Genomic DNA, 25771 nt, shown 5'->3' on the forward strand with positions numbered 1-25771 from the left:
CATTTGTAAGAATTGATATCACTCGAAGTGATATTCTTCTCAAATGTACGGCTAGAACGCGAAAATTTGATATTTTTAATGATCAATGAAAATTTTGGCTGCTATTTGACGAAGTCATGCAGAATTTTAATATAATACACTTTTAGGGTGTGCACTATGCGTAGGAACACTGCTTCAAATCGTTTTTCATACACGGAACACACTTTGTAAAAACAATATTCGCTTTCTAAATTTCTCACAAAATTAACAAATTGCACAACGCGCATTGCGAAAAGGATACGCCTATTTAAATATTTGTATAACGAACTCTAACACAGAATTTTGCCGGTCACGCTTCTATTAGACAGACTGTACAAATGTATGCGCAGGGGAAACAAAGCCGTAAAAAAGTGCGCTGATAGCAAATAAATATTAGTACATACAAGGTGAAGTCCAAAATAAACAAGACTGAGCTAAAATAGAAACAACAAAAGCTTTGTTCTGATAACTTCGAGTTTATTTATTCAATATAGTCCCCTCTGGTCTCGATACGCGATCTAAAAGTTTTCCAAAGAGTCTTTCAGGTCATTGACTTTGGATGGCCTCTAGGGACGCAAAACGTTTTCCTTTCATGACCAAATGCGATTTTCCGAATAGGTAGAAGTCATAGGATTGCGATTTCTAGTCAAAAAATCAGTCGCAAGAGTGGATCGATGAAATGGTATAGGGTTTTCCAAACAGAGGTGTTATTTTGATATTTAAAGAAAAATGCTATTTTTTAATATAAATGATCGGATGTTTATTTCATTATAAAGAGGAAGGTATGCTGTTAATAGTGGAAAATAACATCCGACTAATGACCATCACCACCACGCTTACAGGACAATATCCTTTTCGTGAAATTTTCCATAACCGAATTGCAAAGGGGCTGCCCTATGTCCTCGATAGACTCACGAATTCTATCTTTGAGGTCTTGAATCGACCCTGGACTGTTGACATAGACCTAATCTTTCACCTGACCCCAAAGAAAAAAGTCACAAGGTGTTAAATCACAAGATCTCGGTGGCCAATTGTGATTACCTCTTCGAAAGATTACACGGTCCGGAAACTTTTCCCGTAAAAGAAGTTGCTTGTGTGGCACTTAGCGCCGTCTTGTTGAAAATAAACGTTGTTCAGATCAATACCATCCAATTCCGGCCATAAAAATCGTTAATCATCTCTAATCTAATCTAAATAACACCTGTTATTGGAAACCCCTTTATTATTTCTCTAAAATATTAAAGCTCCTTTCGTTGATAAATAACGGCAATTATTTATTTCACATTACTATTTACAGTTTGGTCACTGCGAATAATTTGCACACAAGTCAATAGCATTTTTTTGGTCGGCCCAACTGGGGTTCTAAATAGCTCTAATATTATTGGCTTTGTTAAAAATCAGTCGACAAAAGGGTGTGAGAATTTTTTGTGAACAAGCAATGAAGAGGCATAATAAATTTCTAAAGGAGTTCAAAATTTAATTGCAGGCTTGATACTTTTTTTATTACATGAGCTCAAGATTTTTAAGGATCCATATTACGATAATTATATATTATATAAATATGTTTGGTCGAGCTCCTCCTTCTATTTGTGGTGTGCGTCTTGATGTTGTTCCACACACGGAGGGACCTACATTTTCAAGCCGACTCCGAACGGTAGATATCTTTTTTATGAGGAGGCAGAAATACACTCGGAGGTTTGCCATTGCCTGCCGAGGGGCAACCGCTGTTAGTAAAAACTTTTTCTTCATTTTGGTCTTTCACCGAGATTCGAACCTACGTTCTCTCTGAATTCCGAATGGTAAATTCCGATAATTGGTTCTATTAAAATTAATTCAACGCTTGTGATCATTTGACTAAAACTTCGGCCTATACAGTTCCAATTACTATCTCCTGATTTGCTACCTGGCTATTCAATAAACTAAAAAAACTCCTTCAGGACTGTCGTTTCGAGTGCATATTCAATGTAAATGGCCGCAAGATTTTAAACCGTTTGGCAAATCTAGTTTAACAAGTGTTTTGAGAATGGGAAAAAAAACCTTGGCATTAGCGTACTTCGTTAGAGGGGTATTACAGTGAAGGAAACGCATAAAATTGGAAGATTAAATAAAGATTTTTAAACTAAGTCAGCGAGCAAATACCCTTGCGTATTCGTACAATTAATTACAAATAAAAATCCAGAAAATGTGTCCTACTTTTGAAATTACACAGCATACATATGTATGTACTTATGTAGATATGCCTTGGCTGTGCAGCTCTGCACCGCATACCATCGCTATTGATAACCGACAAAGACCAATTAAGCCCGCAATAATATTAACATTATTTTCATGAGTTGAAAACAAATCTAAAAATAAGTAGTAAGGATGTTTATGTCTTCGACTATACTAAAGAGTAAAAATTGCGCTGTACAGATTGTGAACGGCTGCAGATTTTGTTGAAGATTTTTTTCAAGATCAGCAGACATAACCTCACGTCTTCATTTGAGATGAACTATTGCATGAGAGCTGTCACTTTCATTGCATGCGGAACAATTGTCGTAGGAGTATTTTTTACGTGTTACCGCAAAAAACATGTTTGCTTTTGCGAGCAAAAGAAAAAAGTTTATTGAACGAACAATAAAAAAAATGTCGGTATACCAATCTATTCGGCGCCTTTATATGTATGTACCAGGGTTGTCTTTTATATTTTACACCTTTGCAACATTACGTGTGAAAAGATGTAATTTAATTTTTTTATTCGAAAAGTTTGGTAGTTTGACCACTTGCAAGCTTTATTTGTTTTTTTTTCAGTGAGTTGAAAAATTTATCTCGCTCAAAAGATGGAATCAGCTCGAGAAAATTTTCGTGCGATGGTTTATTACAATTTTCGACATAGATTATCGAAATAGGAGTGCGTTGATGAACTTGTTTCGACTTTTGGCGTTAAAGCACCACACATAGCCAGTGTGAAACGCTGGTACAACGAGTTCAAAAGTGGCCGTCGAACTTTGCAGGATGAATTTTGTGAAAATCATCCAAAAACGGTTGCTGTGCCACAAACAATCAGTGCTGTGTGGCAATTGTTAACAAGATCGTCTTAGATCTTATCGCGGGACCTGCATACATTCAATATTGCATGAACATTTGGTCGTCAAAGAGATTTGTTCTTGTTGGACAATGGGACAATTGCCCAAACAATGACTTATGTCGATTTGTGTAAAGAAATATTGATGAAGTTCAGTCGGGGTAGTTCAAAGCACATCTTTGACATCATAACAGGCGACGAATCTTGAATCATGAACTGGGAACAAAACAGCAATCGACAATATGAGTGTTCCAATGAGAGCTTAATGAAAAGTTGTTCGCGGAAGAAACACTTCATAGCAAATGGTAAAATGACCGCCTATTTCTTTAGAAAGTCTAGTCATGTTGCAACTGTACCACTAGAGAAAAACAAAACAGTCAATTCTGAGTGCAAACAAATGATTGAAGTTTACCAGAAGCTTTTGGATAATTAAGGAAAACCAACCGCCGTAGCCGAATGGGTTCGTGCGTGACTACCATTCGGAATTTACCGAGAGAACGTCGGTTCGAATCTCGGTGAAACACCAAAATTAAGAAAAACAGTTTTTTAATAGCGGTCGCCCGTCGGAAGGTAATGGCAAACCTCCGAGTGTATTTCTTCCATGAAAAAGCTCCTCATAAAAATATCTGCCGTTCGGAGTCAGCTTGAAACTGTAGGTCCATTTGGGGAACAACATCAATACGCACACCACAAATAGGTGGAGGAGCTCGGCCAAACACTCAAAAAGGGTGTACGCGCCAAATATATATATATAACCGCCGAAGACAAATCACCTTTTACCAAGTCAATGGAAGCTTTTACGTATCGGCTAAGACAATGGAGCTTTTGAGCACACCAAAGATCGAATTACAAAACTATAATGGCACCTAATGATTTCTTTTTCTTTCCGAACATTAAACATAAAATGCGAGGTCAACGTTTTTCAACGCCTGAAGAAGCTGTCGAAGCCTTTAAACCGCTCATTTTGGAGGTATTCGGAAGTATTAAAAATGTTAAATGGACTAATGGGTTTAGGTGAAGTACTTCGTTTTTAAATTTATCTTTTGACTTCACCCAAATCTCATTAAACCCAAATTAGAGGGAAATGTCGGCCTACACTAATTTTGGTTTTATGAGCCACAATATATCGGGTGTTTTTAGCTGCATGAGAACTATGGTTTGACAACTGAGAATAGCAAACTGTGTTGACATTTCTGGTCAATATGGTTTTAACGCCAGAAGAACGCTCCAAATTGAAAAAAAAAATAATAATAAATACATCTGTTCGCGAAGTTTATAGAGCACTTCATCCACTTAATGTGCGGTTTATATGTATGCTGGCGGCACACAGTGCGGCCGATTCCCGAAAAGCTGGCCAAAACTCAAAAAATTAAGTAATTGATTCAAAATTTCTTACTCGGGGGTTGTCGGGGTCGCTGATTACGAATTTGATCTTAAAATTTTGAAAATCCACCCCCTTCCACACCTATTGGCCACCCCCTCACGTGAAATAGCGTATATTCAAGAACATAATCAAGATTATATGTTAATTTATATGTTTTCGGGGTCGCAAGGTAGCAAGTGGTAGCAGCTGAATCTTGTTTTATTCAGTAACCATTACTTTTTTGAGTAACCTTTAATAGGTTTCAAAGCAGCATATGACGGCGTTGTATTACTATACAGTTTGAAAACTCAAATTTTATAAAAAAAAATTGCAAAAAATGTATCTACGTATTGCTGCAGCTAAAAATTTTGTGTCGAGGTATTGATATGTACTAAAGATTTCTCGTATTTTGCTAACCTTCCGAAGATGATTCCATTTGGTTTTGTTCAATTTACTCCATTACAAAATCTTTCAAATGTGTACAACTTTCACTATTCATCGACAGTAATACGATGCTTAAACGAAGGCCACGTTGCGACTGAAAATACAGAGGATACTTAGGGTACAGGACGTTGCTATGAACGGTTTTCAATACTCAAGGCATTACTGTAGCCAACCCAAAGACAAAAAAACTCTATCTAGAAACTTTTTTTTCGACTTTTGGTCAGCTTTTTGGGAATCGGCCGCACTGTGCGGCATCATCGGTCCTTATTTCCTTCGAAAGAACAAAAATAAGGGTGAAGCTGCCGTTACGGTGAATGATGAGCACCCTCGAGCCATGTTGACTGAATTTTGTTTCCAAAAATTAATCAGCTAAATATCGACGACATTTGGTTCCAACAAGACGACACAACTTGCTATACAGCGTGCTTAGCAATCGATTTACATATTGCAATATTTAAGCCACAATACGCCCAGATTCATGATAAAAAGTAGTCAAAAATTTGACTTTTCGATTGTTGTACCGGATATCATGTTCAAAAAATAAATGCCATGAAATTATCTACCAGATTATAATAAAACCAAAAATTTATTCCAACAATATTTATGTTTTGTATTATCATTTTATGTTCTCAAGCTCTTAAAAAAACACCCGATATTTGTATAGTACATACATATATTATATCCACGAGTAAGCATTCTAATTTGATTGCATATATATTTGTAAGTTTAACCATTTATATTTTATAATTAAATGAGGACATTAACTCATATTTATTACATAATTAAGAAAAAAGCACATAATCTCTCATAACGACTCGAGCCAGCGGCTTATTACATCAAAACCCGCAACATGAGTAGCGAAGCAGGTTCCATTGATGAAATACTATTGGTACCAAACTAGGAACGAGTTTCACTAGTTTAGGTTATACGTACGGCATATCTGTAATATTCGCTTATGCACCTACATACACATACATATATACATTTAGATTTTACATTTGTAAGCCCCGCAAAAACAGTTACAGTTGTATATTGGACTTTCGCTTAACTAAGAAAAATATTATGGCAACATTTGATAGCCTTAATCTATGGTGAGTGAGGCGAAAATAAAGCATTTTAAATTTATTTATTCTATTTTCGGTTACAAAGTTATTGAATTTCTACGTTAATATGGTGGGAAAACAAGTTTTGCTAACGAACCCAGGCGCGCATTTCCATGTGATTACACCTACGTATTTTTACAAATATACTTGACATTTTCAGTATTATCGAAAGATATATATAGCACCGATCTCTTCCAAAATGTATGAATTGAACTTATGGAAATATGTAGATTCGGTTAGAATTAGGTATCATTAAAATATGTTAGGCAAAGAACTTCACATAACAGTGTGCAGCAAATGTTAAATTGGCTCGTAAATTATTTTCGAATTTTGGACTCTATAATATATGTAGATATACAGACCTAGGGGTGATATTACTTTGCTTCTGACTTGCTTACATATACATACATATCGTACGTATATATTGCACCCTATCATCAAGCCTCACGCGTGGACGGCACATGACTCATGGCTAAAGTTGTACTTTTGCTTTTCTGCATTAGCCAGCGATCAATACAACTATGCTAAACAACATACATACATACATATGTACATTCAAAATATCTACATTGTGCATATACAGTAGCGCACACTGAAATCCGGGCATCCGAAAATCAGCATAATTTTCATTGTATATATTTTGGCAACCCAAACCTACGCCGAAGTTATTTTTATCCCTTTGCCGCATACAGGCTCATATATGGTATTGCAATTTTGAATCAATTTTGTTTCCAAATTAAATATTATAAAAAAAAATCAAACTATCTTAATGCGACCAATATATATTTATAAATAATAAAACGCAAAAAAATTGTCTAAGATTTTATGACATTTCGAACTAACCTCACTTTTTTGCAAGATAATGAAAAAGCAGAATTGAAGTGCAAGTTCATTTCCCGCAAACGTTAACAGAGTATAACGTAAGTAATTTATGCACTTTGCACTTTGCCCAGCATGTGGAGAGGAGGATGAGACGGCGAACTACTTTCTGTGCGTCTGCCCCGCCTTCACTCGTATCAGGCTTGAGGTCTTTGGCACTGATGTGTTAAGAAGCGACCACCTTCGCACCTTGGCACTCCACCATCTATTCAGATTTCTTCGGAGGTTGAGTAGATTTAAAGAAAAGTAAAAAGGGAATCCAAGTGCAGTACAATGGATTTAATTGTGTCTGAGAGCTGCACTTGCCAGTCTGTCCCGACAAAAAAACAGTAATTTATTTTCATGGAGTCGGTGTACTCATCTTTCTAGACGGAAAATACTTTTTCCGCTTTTGAACTGTTTTCTATACTTTACAACTAGTTTTATATTATATGGATCCGAGAAAAAAAAAAAATTAAAACTTTTTCATTATTTCTGTTTTAATATGTCCTATTGATAATTAAATAAAGCTATTTCCATCGTGAAACAATTTTTTTCAATGCTTTATTAATTCATGTATTAAAGGGTTAAAAGTTAAAAACGGATATCTATACTAATACCTTAGCTGATTTAATATAACATTTAAAAAAAATTAGAGCCTGTGGAAAAAATTGGAAATTATTTATTGAATGAATTTTTGAAGTGTTTCATAACAATCATTTTGAGTATTTTTCACAGTAATATTTTTACTATTTGAAAGTTGAAATTAGTTTGAGGAAAAATTATAATCTTACTAAGTCCAATTTTAGCACTAATTTCGCTTAGGCTATAGTTTTCGCGATGTAAAGTTAAAGTTTTAGTTTTATTACACTCGCTGCTGGTATGTGTATGGTTCTGCATTTTTAACTTTTTTTACAACCTAACAATCGCACATTCAAATAATGATAAAACAAAGGTATGCGAACAAAAAAAAAGCCAAATCTACTAGACGCACAATTCGCACAGCGGCAATAGAAATACTTCTCCACTGGCATCCAACCCAATTGGTGGTTAAAAACTCAGGTAAAAAATTTGCACTAAGACTGACGATGACTTTGCTCACAAAGGTATTTTGGTCACAATAACATGCAGGACATAAGCGGAAGGTCAGATTACGTTATTCCACATGTAAACTTTGACAAAAAGCCTGGTTTTGTAACAGAACAGAATGGTAGGCAAAGGGATTTGGATTCCTATTACCCCGCATACAATTTCTTTGCTGATGGATCCAAAATGACGGAAGAAGTAGAATCAGCTGTTTTCTGCCCGTAGTTTGATATCCAAAAGTCTCTCAGGCTTCCCAATAACTGTAGCATATTTCAAGCTGAGATCTATGATGTATCCAAAGTAGCTCAATTAGCGTTGGAATTTATTCCCTTCGACACTCCCATATACATCTTCATCGATAGTAAAGCTACTATTTAAGCAATAAAGGCTGTAATGACTAGCTCGGAATGCGTGCAATACTATAGAAGCAAGAAAAGACAGGTTACATTTTACTGAGTACCAGGGCTCAAGGGAATAGAGGGAAATGAGAAAGTTGACGAGCTTGCTAAGGCAGGCCCCCGCTTGCCTAGGATGAGTACGTCGAACATTCTCAGTTTTGAAGACGGCACTAGACGAAGAACTAACTCTGAAAACACAGTCCCACAAGATTGCCAAAATAATGCTACGAACTTGCAACACGAAAATTGTATTCCATTACTGATTGGTGTACTGACGGGACATTGTCTTATTCCATATCACGCAGCTAAAATGGGATTGGTCCAGAATGACGCGTGTAACTTATACGAGGAAGAAAGGGTGCGTTAGAATACCTCCTTTGCCACTATCCTGCTCCAAGCAGAACTCGTTACAACAGCCTGGTATTGGAATACTTTTCATCTCTGAAGGGTATTGCTGACAAAAATTTCAACTATTTATTAAAACTCATGTTTAAAACGACTCCAACAACACTAGTAAAACTATGGGCTCTTGTGGTCTATGTGAGATCTATTCAGATCAGCCAGATATATAATATGTACCTAACCTACTAGACGCTGTCAAAATTAAACTATAATTGATCGCTACACAAGTGTCCGGATTTCAGTGACCGCTACTGTATGTGCGCGCATAATTTATTTCTTCTTTAGCTTCGTAATCATAGTGCCAAAGTCCAAATTTGCTGAGTGTGAAATTTTAGATTTTTTTCCGTGTTATCAATTTACGTATGTATTTCTACTTTGAAGTGTTAAATGAATATTTGTTAGTCGAACACATTTACATATGTACATATATAGTATGTGCATATATCATATGAACGACTAATACGAGTATGTATGTGCATATGTGCGATTAATGTGCACAAATAATATGAGTAAATATTATATTTACATTTATACATATACCCATATATGGACGTATGTATGTAAATACAAGAGTAAATAATTTTAATGTGTTATTTTATATTTTTGATATTTCTTTGTTTTGACAGCAAGCAATTAATTTCTTACAAAAAATTTGTTCAAAATTTTTAGGCTTTAGTCTACATGTCTACATATCCACATACATACATGTGTACATATGTTCCTACATATATTCGTCTGATAGTGAAATGAAGTAACAGAATTGTGGCAAGTGGATGTGCATACATATGTATGTGTGTGTGCTCTAACACATACGAAAGAGAAGTTCGTCTGCCCTTTTTCGATAGCCGCCCAATGCTTTGATAAAACGGAAGTTCTCATATTTGTATGACAAGATGTCGTACTCGTATATGTAATAAGATAATATGGTAGACCCAGAAAAAGCTCTGCACATGCATTTTTAAGCCCCTATGCCAGAGACGAGTATAGGATTCCAAAGTCCAAGCGGACGTTGCACTTATGTATGTAAATTAATGGAGCCCTTAAAACGTATCGTTTCATCTGGGCAAAATATAAACAAGGGTGAACATTTTTTACATACATATGTATGTATGTATGTATTTCCATTGATTATTATAGTTATCAATCTCAGGAAAATAAGTTTCGACAACCATCTTCCAACGGAAATACGAAATACTACTTCCCAGGAAAGCATTTAAAAAATTACTGGTTACTGATCAGGGCGCATCTGAGAAAACTGAATTAGGCCACAAGTTTCTTTACTTAAATATCTATGTATGTATGTATACATAAATAAGCTTCCGTATATCCTATGAATTTACTGTGTGAAGTTAATGTGGAAAACTTAAATGATTTATAATCTTGAAAATTATTGTAGCATATGGAATATACAAATAAATTTAGTAAAGTCAGCAATAATGGTTTTCCGTCAAGAAGGAAGGCTAGCAAATAGAGAGAAGTGGACGTTCAAAGGCGAACAAATGCCAATATCGACAGAATATAATTATCAAGGTGTGAAATTGACTCCAAAGTTAAGCTTTAAAAACCATGTTTTAAATAGATGCAGCGTAGCAAAAAATAGTAAAAACGCTACATAGCGATATAAAATTATCAACAAAATGAAATATCTTTTTTGCAGCAACAACAGAATACAAAGTTATGCCACTCTAGTTTGGGGTCTTGACCTATTTGATGAAGTAAATAAAACTCAGTTGTAATTTTTAAAAAGAATTTTGAACTTGCCTCCAAATACACCATTTTATTGTATTCTTTTAGAAACTTGCTTTCCGAATTGTCATTTGTATACATTACAACTCCACCTAAGAAATATTCATATGTAAGACCTTATTTCAAAGACGAATCTTTTGGGCAAAAGCAGTTCAGGGCTTAGAAAGAAAATTAAATCTATATCTGACTGCGACATTTCAAATAGGAGGCTGTGAAATACTAACGTAGATGTACTTATACTTCTTTCAACTCTGAGCTAGAGGAACAAAAAAAATTTGTGGGAAAGAGCTTTGAAAAGTACTCGCATATACAAAATTCTAAAACGTAATATTGGTAAAAGCTATTTCAACGATTTACGAGTATATATAGGTTCGCATCTCAGGGAAACACCAAAATTAAGAAAAAGTTGTTTGTAATAGCGGTCGCCCCTCGGTAGGTAATGGCAAACCTCAGACGGTATTTCTGCCATGAAAAATCTCCTCATAGAAATATCTGCCGTTCGGAATCGGCTTGAAACTGTAGGTCCCTCCATTTGTGGAACCACATCAAGACGCACGCCACAAATAAGAGAAGGAGCTCGGCCAAACACCCAAAAAGGGTGTACTCGTATTAATTTTTTATTTTTTTATACATATATAAATGTCATCTTCTGGTGTACGTATAAAATTGTCATCCGATTAGTTTTTGATATCGGTGTATCTTGAGTCTAAGCCTCGTCTTGGAGTCTAGGTATGGTTCCATGCCATAAATTAAATAAGAAGTTGGATTTGAGGCATATTATCTTTAACTACTGTCACTAAATGTGGCTCCCAAGCCACTACCTAATAGGACTATGAATAAGTTCGTGCGGTTTTTTTTCGAAATTTGAAACTTTATTGACGTAAAATGGTTACAAATTTAATATTCAAAGTATTGTCCATCGCTTACTACTACTTTTCCCCATCTTTCTGGCAATTCACGGATTCCCTTTGTGAAAAATTCGGTCGGTTTTGCCGCAATCCACGAATCGATCCATTTTTTGACTTCATCGTAATTACGGAAGTGCTGGTCAGCCAGGCCATGTTGCATCGATCGGAAGAGATAGTAATCGGATGGCGCAAGGTCTGGACTATACGGCGGGTGGGGTAGGACATCCCATTTGAGCGTTTCTAAGTATGTTTTGACCACTTGTGCAATATGTGGCCGAGCATTGTCATGTTGCAAAATAACTTTGTCGTGTCTATCGGCGTATTGCGGCCGTTTTCTCGCAGTGCTCGGCTCAAACGCATCAATTGTCGTCGGTAGACATCCCCCGTAATCGTTTCATTCGGTTTCAGTAGCTCATAATACACAACACCCAGCTGGTCCCACCAGATACACAGCATAACCTTCAGGCCATGAATATTCTGCGCCGACGTCGATGTTGAAGCATGGCCAGGGTATCCATACGTTGCCCGACGTGGTAAAAATATTGTTGTTTACGCTTCAAATAAAAAACTTATACTGACGTTTGTGCCTTACGACAGTAGCTCTCCAATGAATGTTTGGAAATGTGGATCGATGGAATAATAATCAAGTTACGCCATCTGTTGTAAAACCGCACGAACTTATTCATAGTCCTATTAATTAGGGCGACGAATTTGGGCCACATTAAGTTTTAGTTACCACTGCCAAGTGTGGATTTCAAATCACCGCCTTATCAAATGGCCAAGTTCGGGCCACATTAGGTTTTGGTTATCACCGCCAGATGTGGCTTCCGAACTACTGCCTAATCAGGAAGCCAAATTACGCACGAATAGTCAACTGCGTTACTTTCGGGACTTGATCCTAGTTTGGCTGCCTTATGAGGCGCAAATTTGGAATGCAGTCTGCCTTATTTGCGCCTAATCACCGCCTTACCAAAATTTCTAGTCGAGTATATACACACTTCTTAGGAAGGTGCCCTACTTTGAAACAAATCATATATCAGCACTTTGGGCATTTCCACCTAGGCCAAGAAGTAGTTAATAATAGATTGAATGGAATTGGTTCAGATGTATGGAATAGTCTGGTTTGGTTTGTCGCTAGTGCTTTAAAATATAGACAGTTAACTAATATAATTAAGCTTTGCACATTTTATTTGGAACAAATGTGGTTTTCAATGTCAATATAATTGTGTTTTCCGACCCAAATAGTCGTGGACGTTATAAATAGTTTTTACGATATTTGTGTATATTTCCATAATAAAGAAAATAATCTGTCTATATATCTATCTACTTCCACTATTACTTACTTTCTTTATTAATTGATGTGTCGATAGTGCTTAGTAACTTTTTACCAGAAAATTAACTGTCTGATTTAATATCCTTAAAACAGGGCGCACAGGTGTGATTTACTGATGGGTTCAAAAGGGAAGACGGTAGTGCCGGGGCTGGAATTGTCGGACCACGTTTCAAAACAGCAATAGGAAAAACCACTTCCATTTTCCAGGCGGAGGTCCACACCTTAGCGCTGTGAGCCAGAAAGTGTCTCTGGCACAGAAACTTTGTTTCCTTCGTATGGGTTCCGAGACATAATGGGCACAAAGGGAATAAAATTGCGAACACCTTAGCGAAAAAGGGGGCAAACACTTCCTTTGTAGGCCCTGAACCTTTCTGCGGTTTAAATAACAGCTTCAAAAGTGCCTTTCTGCGTGAGCAGGAACAACGAGGCGTAATCGATTACCCAATCGGGCATGCGGCAATCGAAAGGACTCATAGATTCAGAACGGATAAAGGCAGAAGCAATCCTTAACCTAAGCAGAAAGGACATACAACTTTACACTGAACTACTAACAGGACACTGTAAACTAGGGCGGGTCGATTTAAAAATCGCTCATTGCTCTGTGAAAATCGTATTCTAGGGATCAAAATAAGAAACTTTGCCGAAGGAACCATACCTCTAAAACGAATTCTGATGTCCCCCAATTTGGGTCGAACGAAAAATCCCACTTTGACCCATTTAGAGTGCTCCAATCGAGTCTAAATGTATGACCGACCCCCACTAACTTTGGACGGCCGATCCACCCATGCCAGTGGCACACCCCCTGGAACTCCCCTGGGGGGTTCCCCATACAATCATTTCAAAATATCACAATTTTTGGCCTTTACATGAGAAAAGAAACTAAAAAGTTAGACCCAAATTGGGGGACATCAGAATTCGTTTTAGAGGTATAGTTCCTTCGGCAAAGTTTCTTATTTTGATCCCTAGAACATGATTTTCACAGAGCAATGGGCGATTTTTTTGCCTCCCCACAAATCGACCCGGCCTACTGTAAACTTAATTATCACAAAAAGATAGGTGCGATAGAAAACGATTATTGTAGACTCTGCAAAGAGACACAAGAAACGACAGAATATTTCCTATGCGACTGCCCAGCACTAGCACGACGTAGACTAAATGGAAGCTACAGATCCAAACCTCCTGGTAGAAATTAAGCCTACAGCAGTTTTAGGATTTATTAAAAGAATAAAACTGTTTAAGTAGGCTTCCTGGCTGTACAATAGATCTCTTCAAGCGCAGTGCACAAATAGCCAATCATAATAATAATAAAAACTGTCTGATTTAACTTAAGTTTTCTGGTCCAAAAATAATCGCTTTTCTTTTATTGTAAAATAATAATTTATTGTTGTTTTCGGTATATTAAATAAATATAAAAAATGAAATATTTATTATAAGATGAGATTATAAATAGATAAGATTATGTATGTATGTGTGTATGCATGTAAATCTACAAAATCTTATGAATTCATACTTAAGCATCTCCATCAAAAAAGTATTCAAAGATTTTACAAGTTTTTTTTTTCAAATTACAGTTCTGTCTTTACATTAATAAGTTTTGATATAGACATCGAGAATCGCCATCATTATTTTTTAGAAGAAATTCGGGAGACACGTTTCATAGTGAGCTCAACGGAAATAAACAACTCTGGCTGTCAGAAGATGTTTGTAGTTAAATACATGCACATGTATCTAGCTACACGCATACATATAATACATACAATGGGTGACGGAAAATTAATCACCTATTCGGCAGATTTATGATTTTTGCAAATGGCGTCGTACAGCTGCAGTATATAAGACCAAACAGACAAGCAATGGAGCGCGTAAAGGCTAAAGTAAAAATTTCCATCACTCAAAACCGTTTTTTAATTATTAAAAAAGGTATTCAAAAACCAAAAAGTTATTATATTAGTTATTAGTTTCAGGTCTTCGGTTATTTTTAACATAAAAAATGTGTTTTGAATTTTTGGGACAAAATAAACATGCATCGTAGTCGAGTCGGTTGGTGCGAGGATGCCATTCGGTAGCGTCAGAGTTCAAAGCTCCAGGCATTAATCACTAAACGGTAGAAAAAATTGCTTCTCCTCGACAGGTAACGGTAAACTTCCTTGTGTAATTCTGCCATGAAAAACGTCCTCATAAAAAACCATCTGACGTTCGGAGGCACCATAAAAGTGTTAGTTCCTTCATTTGTTGGAAAACATCAAAGCGCACACCCCAAATAGGAGGACGAGCTCGATCGAACAACCAACAAAAAATTTTTTTATATATAAATATATAGTATGTACTACAAAAAGTTTTTTGGAAAACATATTTCTTTTTTTTTATCTTTTGGAGAATGTTTTTATCATTTTTGAAAAATATTCCCCTCATATTTAGGTATAGGTATTATACATTACGTCAAAATACTTTTTTTTTAATTTTTTAAGTTTTTTTCTTATGGTATGGGAATAAATTTCCTCACTCGTAAAAGAGGTGTCGCTGCTGATACTATTTTTGTGTTCGCTCTAGTAATATACTGATGATTTCAAGGTGTATATTATATGTGAGGTCTCCATCGCAGTAAAAATCTGTACGTTTGTCTCGAAAAAACAACATTTACTTTCTAAAGATGAATGCAGCTGAAACGTGTCGTATATTGATCAATATTTACGGTAATCACGCTCCATCAAATACAAGTTGTAAAGAGTGGTTTCGACGCTTCCAAAGTTGTAACTTCGACGAGAGTGATAAAAATCGCAAAGGGGTACTGAAAATATTCGAAGATACTCAACTACAACAATTATTGGATGAATACGTATGTCGAACCCTTGATGATATGTCTAAAGAGTTCGATGTTGACAGATCAACGCCGGTAAACGTTTTCGCGCGATGCGAATAGTCCAGAAAGCAGGTAACTGGGTGCCACATCAATTGAAGGAGAGGGATATCGAGAGACGTTTGGTGACGTGTGAGATGCTTCTTGAATGGCAAAAAAGAAAAGATTTTCTGTTTGAATCGAACTGTCAAATAAAAGCGACCGGAATGGGACGGTAGACACGACAAACTGATTTTGCTAACAGTCCTAAAAACAAGAACATTATTCCCATAGCGAATTTTGGGAAGCTAAAACTAATGGTATTGTATATGATTTATTTGCATCAAAGGTATTGGTGAAATTAAAATTATTGAAGACAACATGGCAAAAGAAATCTATTTAGGGAAAAGATTTCATAGAAATATGACCTGAAAAAACTAATTTCATCAATCCCAGGAGTTTCCAAGCGGTAATAGATGCTGCAGGTGGTCACACCAAATATTAACATAAAAATAGTCATGTACATTCATTTGATCTTTCATTTTGTTGATATGTGAAAATTCACATAATTTTGAAATATAACATTTTTTTTAATTGTTTTTCTTCTAAAACACTTGAAATAAATAATTATCATTTTTTTTCATAAATAACAGAAAAAATAGGATAAGTTTGTTTTATTATAAAAATACATATGTAAATAAATAACTGTATTACTTTCGAAATCAACTTCAAACATTTTGCTTGTCAAATAATATATTTTCATATGAAAAGATTTATGAGACAAACTGTATGCACATAAATCATAACCTATATGGCGCTTGTTCAATAATTCTAATAAAAATAATAAAAAATCACTTTTGCTACATTTCAATGACGCCGAACCTGAAAAGAAAATTATTTTGTAATAGAACAAATACTATGCGCCGTAGATTATAAAAAACATCGTTTCAAGATTTCAGTAGACCTTAAATTAATAGAAATTATATCTGGTTACACATGGGATTCCCTACCAATCGAACTAATATGAAAAAAAAGAATGGTGTGAAATTATTATTGTTCCACCTCTAGAGGTGTAACAAAACGCACAGTTGCGAACACAAAAATTGCAATACCTAAAAATGCTAGATTTTAGCACAAAAAAAAATTGTAATAATAATAATACGGCAAGATAACATACTGCATTATTTCCACATAAATATTGGTGCCCATTATGCCATCAATTTTGTGGCGCGTACACCCCTTGTGGGTGTTTGGCCGAGCTTCTCCTCCTATTTGTGGCGTGCGTCTTAATGTTGTTCCGCAAATGGAGGGACCTACAGTTTCAAGCCGACTCCGAACGGCAGATATTTTTTATGAGGAGCTTTTTCATGGAAGAAATACACTCGGAGGTTTGCCTTTGCCTGCCGAGGGTCGACCGCTATTAGAAAACAAAAATTCTTCATTTTGGTCTTTCACCGAGATTCGAGCCTATGTTCTATCTGAATTCCGAATAGCAGTCACGCACCAACCATTCGGCTACGGCGGCCGCATTATTTCCCAAATAAATATTGGTGCCCATTATGTTATCAATTTTGTGTATCGGACCTGTGCCACAATATTAGAAACATCCCTATATTATTATTTTTGAGACCCCCTGTTTTTTAGAGTTTATTGTGGCTGATTTTCGGTGCCAGGTATTCATAAGATATTACCCCAGTGCAGCCCTACAAATTCCAAAGGTTTTGCTTTATGTTTTGGTGTCAGGAGTGGCTTTCATGTAGGCTGCGAGCTGCTAATCCGGTTTCCCGTAGTCATGTCATAAACATTTAAGGTCACCTCTTTTTTTAATTTGAATGGCTGACGTCATGGGATTATCTTTAGAGCACCTTACAATTCTGGGGTCATATGGCAGGGAAGTTTTTCGTTTTCCTCCTTTTTTTTCGGGTTTTGCACACATTTAATTGCATTTGTAATGATTTTTGCTGAACGTGAAAGAATATTTTGTATCTCTGTGTAAGATCTCCTATCCATTTCAGAATCCGCTTTCGTTGTTCTGTGGTGCAGCATATCGCTCGACCCGCTATAGTCAAAACCTAAGAAATATTATATATGTATGCATGACACTCACCAAAATTAAACAAAGTATTTAAATAATTAACAAAAAACGTACTTTCATGTAAAGCTGTGCAAAATTTTATTAAAATTTCTTGTATAGCCTTAAAAAACTATAGCCTAAAGAACTGTTATTTACGTAGTTGCCAGATTTATTCAGATGAGCTCTACACATCTGAGATCCTTTAAAAATTCGTAGATATTTTCTATTGACATTTTTTTTTGTATGATTTATGTATAAGGAAAAAATAAATGACTTCAAAATAATTCTTTAAGGGTACTGCTACTTTCATGTTAACAGCAGTATGTATTCTTCGAAATATTGTATTAATCACGCATTTGTCGGTGCTCGCATTTGTCGTACAGATGTCAATTTGATTAGATAAACGAATAAATGCGACGCAAAATATTTATACTGTGTGGAAATGGAACATTTCTCAGAGTGCAAGTGAAGATGGAAGCGCGAAATACATTATTCGACGAGCAGTTGCACCTAAATAAATCTTCATGCCGAAGTTGTTAAATTCAGATTACGATTAATTATCAAAACGCTTAGGTGCTTTATTAATCATAATAAGTGAATATTCTTTCTGAAAAATCAGAGAATAGTATTCGATTTTAATTAGAAATAATGAAAAATATTAGTTTTTTGATTATCTTTGACAGCTTACAAAAACAAGAAAAAAAACACGTTGCACTAAAAAATAAAAGCATATCCTATTCAGTTAAGATTAGAAAACAATTAACTGTAATCTAATTTGATTGTTCTTAATTACTTTTGATTATATTTAATTGTGCTCTATTATAATCTGAAAATAATAAAAACGAATATACTTTTCTTATTTATGATATTATAACGTGTTTGTTTGCACTGATCCACTACGAGGAGTCGCAATAAAGTTTGAAGAAATTGTCAATAAAATGCGAACAAACTAAGTTACGAACAAAGTTTTATTATCAACCTTTTCTCTAAAGCTCTAACTCTAACTCAACACAATCATTCTGCCATTGCTCCGATAATTGGAAGCAACCTTGGTAATCATTCGAAATTAACGAATTCAGTAATGCGTATACACTTCCTTAATCTGCTTTAGAGACAACTTCATCGTTGAAGAATAAGAAAAAAAGTCAGACAGCGACATTTGAGTTATAGGATGGAGCGTCAACTTTGGAAATTCCGTTTTTCATCAAAAAACTCTTGATCAATGAATGAGGAAGGTGCCGGCACGTTGTCGTCATGCAAGTTTCTGTCGTTCTAGGCGAGTTTGTATAAATGTAATAAAAAAACAATTCAATTAGGAATTATTAGAAATAATAAGCATTATTTCGCAGGTCGGCTTCATGTAAAATTTTCTGTTTCTACCTCAAGTGGCTTAGCGGAGCGCTTTCTTTCAGTCAGGCAGTCCGTTCGTCAAAAAAGAATTCATCGAAACGAACCAATTGGCGCTTAAACACTTTTTGGGTGTTTGTTCGAACTCCTCCTCCAATTTGTGTGTGCGTCTTGATTCCTTTCCACAAATGGAAGTTTTACGCCGCCTCCGCATAGATGGTTTTTAGGTAGTGATTTTTCATGGCAGATATACAGTCAGAAGCTCGCCATTGCCTGCCGAGAGGGCGACCGCTATTAGAAAAAAAAATTTCTACCGGTCGGTGTTTCGTGCCTAGATTTCGAATCTATGCACTTCCGAATGGTAATCACGTATCAACTCATTCGGCCATCTCAGCCGCAGACTAACCTACACCAGGTCATATTACTAGAGCAGCTATTTTTTTCTCTTGCGATTTAGTATTTTGAATCTCAAGTGACCTGGTTTGTTTGTTTGCTTACATTCTGATTGAAATTTTGACATTCAATTTATTGAATTCCAAAAACGAAATAAATAGTATTTCAAAAACGTGCCTAAATGCATAGTTTTAAAATAAATCTTGAAAATTTATTATAGATTCTTTCAGGGCTCACAATTTGTATTCAAAATACGGCTCTTTGAATTGCTAAATGTGAAAATTTGTCATTTAAATGTCCTCCATGTGCATATCTACAGGCTGTTATACGAAAATTAAAGTTTTCAAGAACTTGCTCACACATTATCGCATTGAAAACTGCAATCTGTATGCTATTTTCCAGTTCTGGAATTGTTGTTGGCATTGGTTGGTCACATAGAATTTACTTTTCACTTACTATCTATTCTCGATAGAATCAACCTTAGAATTGTCGACTTATTCGGACGATTATTTCTACCAAAATAAATCACGAATTTCACGGTATGCTGTTCTGAATGATCGACAATTTTCATAATAAGTTTCAATCATTTTAACGCGTTGTTCTATCGTATAAAATTTTACATCTTATGTCAAAGATGACTTAAAAAAGATACCGTCTATGAATTATTGACTACTGATATCTATGCGTCCCTTTTGAAAGACCCTTAATACTTATACTCGTAAAATTTGCATTTGTGAATTTAAAATCCGAATTTTGAAACACGACTCTTCCGACAAGGGCGAATTCGCACAAGGTGGTAGTAGTAGTATACAATCAAAATTATATGTTTTTTGGTGTTTTCAATTTGGTGGTTTCAATGTCAGCATCATCTGATTACTTTTGAATTGAACGAATTTCAATCAGAAGTAAACGAAAAATATCACTTTGCAATTCAAACCACCAAAACGAAAAAAAAAGAAACAACTCAGCTGCTCCAGTAACATCATCTTGCATGAAGTGGTCTTGCTTCCGGCTGACTGACAAACAAATGTTGTTATAGAAATTGTTCATCATCGCGTCATATCTGTTCAAAAATTTCCCAGAATTTCTCATTTAAATGCAATCAAAAATTATGTTTTTTATAATTTGTATATCTGCCAATTGCTTACGTATCACTTTTAAGATAAGTTCTGCATAATCGCTTTCCATACCATTGCTTAAGGTTTTCTGTGAATAGCTCTGTAGCAGAGCAGCAAGCTGATGTATAAGTGGAGCTCATAGAACCACTTATTATGACTTATATGGTAAACAACTAGCTGCCAAGTCACCACTAAGACTATATTAAAAAAATTGTCCACTATTCCAGCTACTACAGTTTTTTGTAACGCTGTAAGGCTTCATTTTCATTAGCTCTTTACCACAATATTCGCTTCAAAAGAGGACTGGGACAAATCTAAGCTTGATGAACAGGTTGGTGGAGGATTTTACTATTAAAAGCTAAGCACCAGAATATCCTTTCGCTTTCCTAGGGCCTGAAGTGTCTTTCAGGCGGTAGTTATCGCCTTAAGATAGGCCTTATTGCTTTTTAAAGAAGATACCCCTAACTACGAGGAGAGTATACTTATATATCTACTCGAATAGTCAGGCAGCTCTAAAATCGTTAAAGTCACAAAACTACAAAATATTATGCGAAGTATCGCAAAATTTAAAAATAAACCTGATCTGGGTGCCAGGCCATAGAAATACAGAAGATAATTGCAAAGCAGATGAGCTTGCAAGAAAAGGTGCAACACTAAACATTCACCCAGAAAATGTAGTGATACCTATTTCCTTTGCTACGTGCAAATTATTAATAGATTGACACTCCATCAATGTTGCGAATGCACGTTGGAGTCAATCACCTTTTTGCCAAATGAATAGGCACATTTGGTCAGCATGAAACCACGGCCGCACAAAATCGCTACTAAATCTTAGCAGACAGTATATGAGAAACACGATGGGGGTACTAACGGGCATTGTCTAATTGGAAATCATGCGAATAGAATGGGAAAGATATTGAAGAAGAGAAAACCGGGAAACACCTCCTGTGTACATGCATTGCTCTATACAGAACAAGCTTTCCACACTCGGATTCGTCTTTCTTGACATCATTGAAGAGATCTCACAAATAGGGTTGCCGAAATTAATAAAATTTATTTAATCCACAGGTTGGTTCAGAGAAGGCGCAGGAGTGTAAAAGATGAGCTCCAGTGGTATCACAATCAGACTATTCAGGCCTAAGTGTCTCGGATGGTAGCCACTCAACATAACCTTCTTCTTCTTTTTAGCGTCACAGTCCTTGGTGAACCATTGCTTCCTTCACAGCTTCTTGCTATCGATCTCGATTTATAGCCACTTCCCTCCAACATTGCACGCGCATTTTCCTAAGATCAGCTTCCACATCTTCTAGCCACCTTTTCCTCGGGCATCCCGCTTTTCTTTCTCCAATTGGGCGAAGATCTAGTGCCTTTCTCGTTGATCGCTCCCTAGCTCTATAGAATTTAGGTGAGCGAAGAAAAAGCAGCAACAAATAAAAGTAAGAAGAATTGAAAACTGAAATTGCGAATTCTTCAGCATGACAATACACGGACGCGACTATTTGAGGTTTTTACAGCTTTATAAAGTGTATTTGTTACTATAGAGATGACTTTGGGGGCGTAACATAAATATTTGAGCGGTTTAAATAAGAAATTGAATGGTTTTCATTTTAATGGCAAAGCTCGAATACATTTGAACACAAATATATGCATACATACATATGTATGAGTCTACTCTTTACTTACATACATACATATGAATTTATGTAAATAAGTACGAACGAAAGCAAAAATTAAAGCAAACCAAAATAAAGCAAACTACAGTTAAAAAGCGCGGCATTTAATCTCATATATGCACGTATGTATGTACATATGTATACAAATGCACATATTTACGGAGAGGTATAGAATTTGTATTTGTTTAGTATTCAGAAGCGAAAAAAACCAAGTAATGCATACATATGTATGTACATATATGTATGTAAATAAAGAAGAAAAAAGTAAACAATCGAAGTATTCACGAATTGAATGGGGCAGGTGGAGTTTCGAAAAGTGTCTGGTAGAAATCAATCTCAGTTGATCTAGAAAAAATTATTTGCCAACATTTCGCTTACTGCTAAAAGAGGACAGAATAATAATAACAACACTTTTACTCCATACAACGAAAACTTGTTCATAACTTCTTTTCTACCAGTGATTTTGGAAGTGTATAGGTAAGCATCATATTTATTGGCATGTACATATGTGTACAAGTACGTATGTGCGTAGAAGCGTGCGAAGTATTTGTGCGAAATATATCACATTCACCACATTCACCACACTCGCACATACTCCCAGGCCACAGAACAGACAAGAGACATATCTGCATAGCTTTTCAACTTCTTGCATTGTTAATCAAACTGCACGGGAAGCTGCTATTTGGTAAATTCGCATTGCAAGGCTCAACACAGCTGCAATCACAGTGAATAAAAACTCAGTTAGCGTACACTTAACTTGACTTAAGAAAAACACGATTTGAAAACGGGTGCACACGAGGCCAATATTTTCGTTGTTTTTGTGTCTTCGATTACTCGTACATCTGTTTAACAGTTTGTCTGCTATAATAACACATCAAATATGTAAGTTATTTTCAAAATCATTTCTACTTGCATATAAAATAAATTATTTTGAAGAATTATAAATTTGAATTTATTGTTTTTTCATTTATTTTTTAAATTTTAATTAAACACTAACACAGCTTTCCTTGTAAAAGGTTGAGCAAAATATTAAGTTAAGTTAAGTAACGTAAAATAAGTACAGACTAACTGACTGACTAACTGAGCTCTAAGCGTGGGTTTCACTACAACTTAAATAACAACTGTGAGAGATTGCAATAACTTTCAATTTCAGTAGTTGTAGAATGCGCATGCGTTCGCATAAACTGCTCAAACACTGCAAAAAAATCTTGCAAAACATTAAAAACACAGATCGCTTAAACACACAACGAGCGAGTGCGAGCATAGACATATGTATATACATGTGGATTTTCCCCGGTCTTAGATATTCACATATTTCAATACATTTTTGTAATATTTTTAATTTCTTTAGACTTACATTTGTAATGTAGTCGAGAGAATAAATTCTTATTTCTTTCTTTTCTAATATCACTTTACATTCCCGATTACGTTTTATTTGCTCAATACAAGCGAACGCGTTTGTTTGTTGTCCTTATTACAAATCGAAAAGCGAACAAAAATTCAATCACTCAACCACTCCGATCGAGCGCAGTTAACACTTTGGCTATTCTTGTCGAACCAAAGCGGCAATGAGGCGATGAAGCAGCTTAGCGATCGAATTGCTGTCAAGCAAGTGTGAATAAGTTGGAAGCAAGAACAACAACATCGGCAAATACTGAGCTCAACAAAAGTGGTTAAGCAACAATAATAATAGTAACAAAAACTGATCGGCAACACAAACATAATTATTGTAGCAGTAAAAGTGGTGGCAGCGGCCGCGGAAGCGTTCTACAAACGCAAGCTCATTAACACACATACACATATTCTTGTGCCAATCGTCGCGTTGTATGTATGTGTTTATGCATATTATCAGCTGATAGTAACAGCTGTCATAGAACAAAAGCTTGCGCCATTTGTAGGAGTACAGTAATAAAAATGGGGCGCGGGGTGTTCCAGTGTGAGCGATCGTCGATCAACAACTGTTAACAGTAATGAAATTGATAACAACAACAAATAAAATGCCAATTAGGTACATACGTAGATTCAAGAGTCGAGAGTCCAACATTATCGAAATTTTTATTATTAAAAGTTGTATTTTCTTTATATTGTTGAGTTCGTCAGTTTATTACTTTGTTCACATTATACAGTTATTAAAATTGTGTATTTGTATACGATGTGCATACATGTGTGTATGGATGTATATATTCGCATTTGTAAACATACACACACACCCACTTACAGCTGCGGTCTAGAAAATAGAAGTGCTTTTAATCAGAAATGTACAGTTTTGAATCTCTGTGGATGCAGAATGACAGAAAACGTTTTTTCTAATAGCGGTCGTCTCTCTACAGGCAATGGCAAATCTCCGACTGTAGGTCCCTCTATTTGTGGAAAAACTTCAAAACACACACCACAAATAAGAAGAAGAGCTTAGCCAAACAGGCAATAAGGGGTTTTTGAGCCAAATTTATATACATACTAGCAAACCCGACCCGCTTCGCTGGGCAAAGACACGGTGGGTCCACGTTTTGGCATATATTTCGAGACCCTAGTCATCAATAGGTATGAAAATTACCCCACGTTAAAGCACTTATCGACAGCTTTCATTTGATGCCCATATTGCACATCCACAACCAAAGGTTACCCGGGCCCACGTTTTGACCTATATCTCGAGACCCCAGTCACGGAGCGGCATGAGAAATACTCTGTACTAAAGCATTCACCAACAGCTTCCAATTGATATCCATATTGTACAAACACATTCTAGGGTCCACGTGTTGGTCTCTATCTCGGGACCCTAGTCACGGAGTGGCATGAAAAATACTCTGAACTAAAGCATTCACCAACAGCTTCCATTTGATACCCATATTGTATATACACATCCGAAGGTTACCCGGGCCCACGTTTTGACCTATATCTCGAGACCCCAGTCACGTAGCGGCATGAGAAATACTCTGTACTAAAGCATTTACCAATAGCTTCCAATTGCTATCCATATTGTACAAACACATTCTAGGGTCCACGTGTTGGCCTCTATCTCGGGGCCCTAGTCACGGAGCGGCATGAAAAATACTCTGAACTAAAGCATTCACCAACAGCTTCCATTTGATACCAATATTGTATATACACATCCGAAGGTTACCCGGGCCCACGTTTTGACCTATATCTTGAGACCCCAGTCACGGAGCGGCATGAGAAATACTCTGTACTAAAGCATTCACTAACAGCTTCCAATTGATATCCATATTGTACAAACACATTCTAGGGTCCACGTGTTGGTCTCTATCTCGGGACCCTAGTCACGGAGCGACATGAAAAATACTCTGAACTAAAGCATTCACCAACAGCTTCCATTTGATCCCCATATTGTATATACACATCCAAAGGTTACCCGGGCCCACATTTTGACCTATATCTCGAGACCCCAGTCACGGAGCGGCATGAGAAATACTCTGTACTAAAGCATTCACCAATAGCTTCCAATTGCTATCCATATTGTACAAACACATTCTAGGGTCCACGTGTTGGTCTCTATCTCGGGACCCTAGTCACGGAGCGGCATGAAAAATACTCTGAACTAAAGCATTCACCAACAGCTTCCATTTGATACCCATATTATATATACACA

At 36.1% G+C, this 25771-nt stretch overlaps 1 protein-coding gene across 1 annotated transcript in view; it reads right to left on the reverse strand.

The window, feature by feature from the left end:
- LOC129246907 (ATP-binding cassette sub-family G member 4-like) overlaps positions 1–23735 on the reverse strand; it is a 49676-nt gene extending 25941 nt beyond the window's left edge. Inside the window, exon 1 of the mRNA XM_054885637.1 lies at positions 23522–23735. The gene's annotated coding sequence lies outside the window, so the exon portion shown is untranslated. The remainder of the gene's footprint in view (positions 1–23521) is intronic.
- Positions 23736–25771: the final 2036 nt, after the last annotated feature.

The sequence above is a fragment of the Anastrepha obliqua genome, chromosome 5, assembly GCF_027943255.1.
Source record: "Anastrepha obliqua isolate idAnaObli1 chromosome 5, idAnaObli1_1.0, whole genome shotgun sequence".
In the NCBI taxonomy this organism is placed as follows: domain Eukaryota; kingdom Metazoa; phylum Arthropoda; class Insecta; order Diptera; family Tephritidae; genus Anastrepha; species Anastrepha obliqua.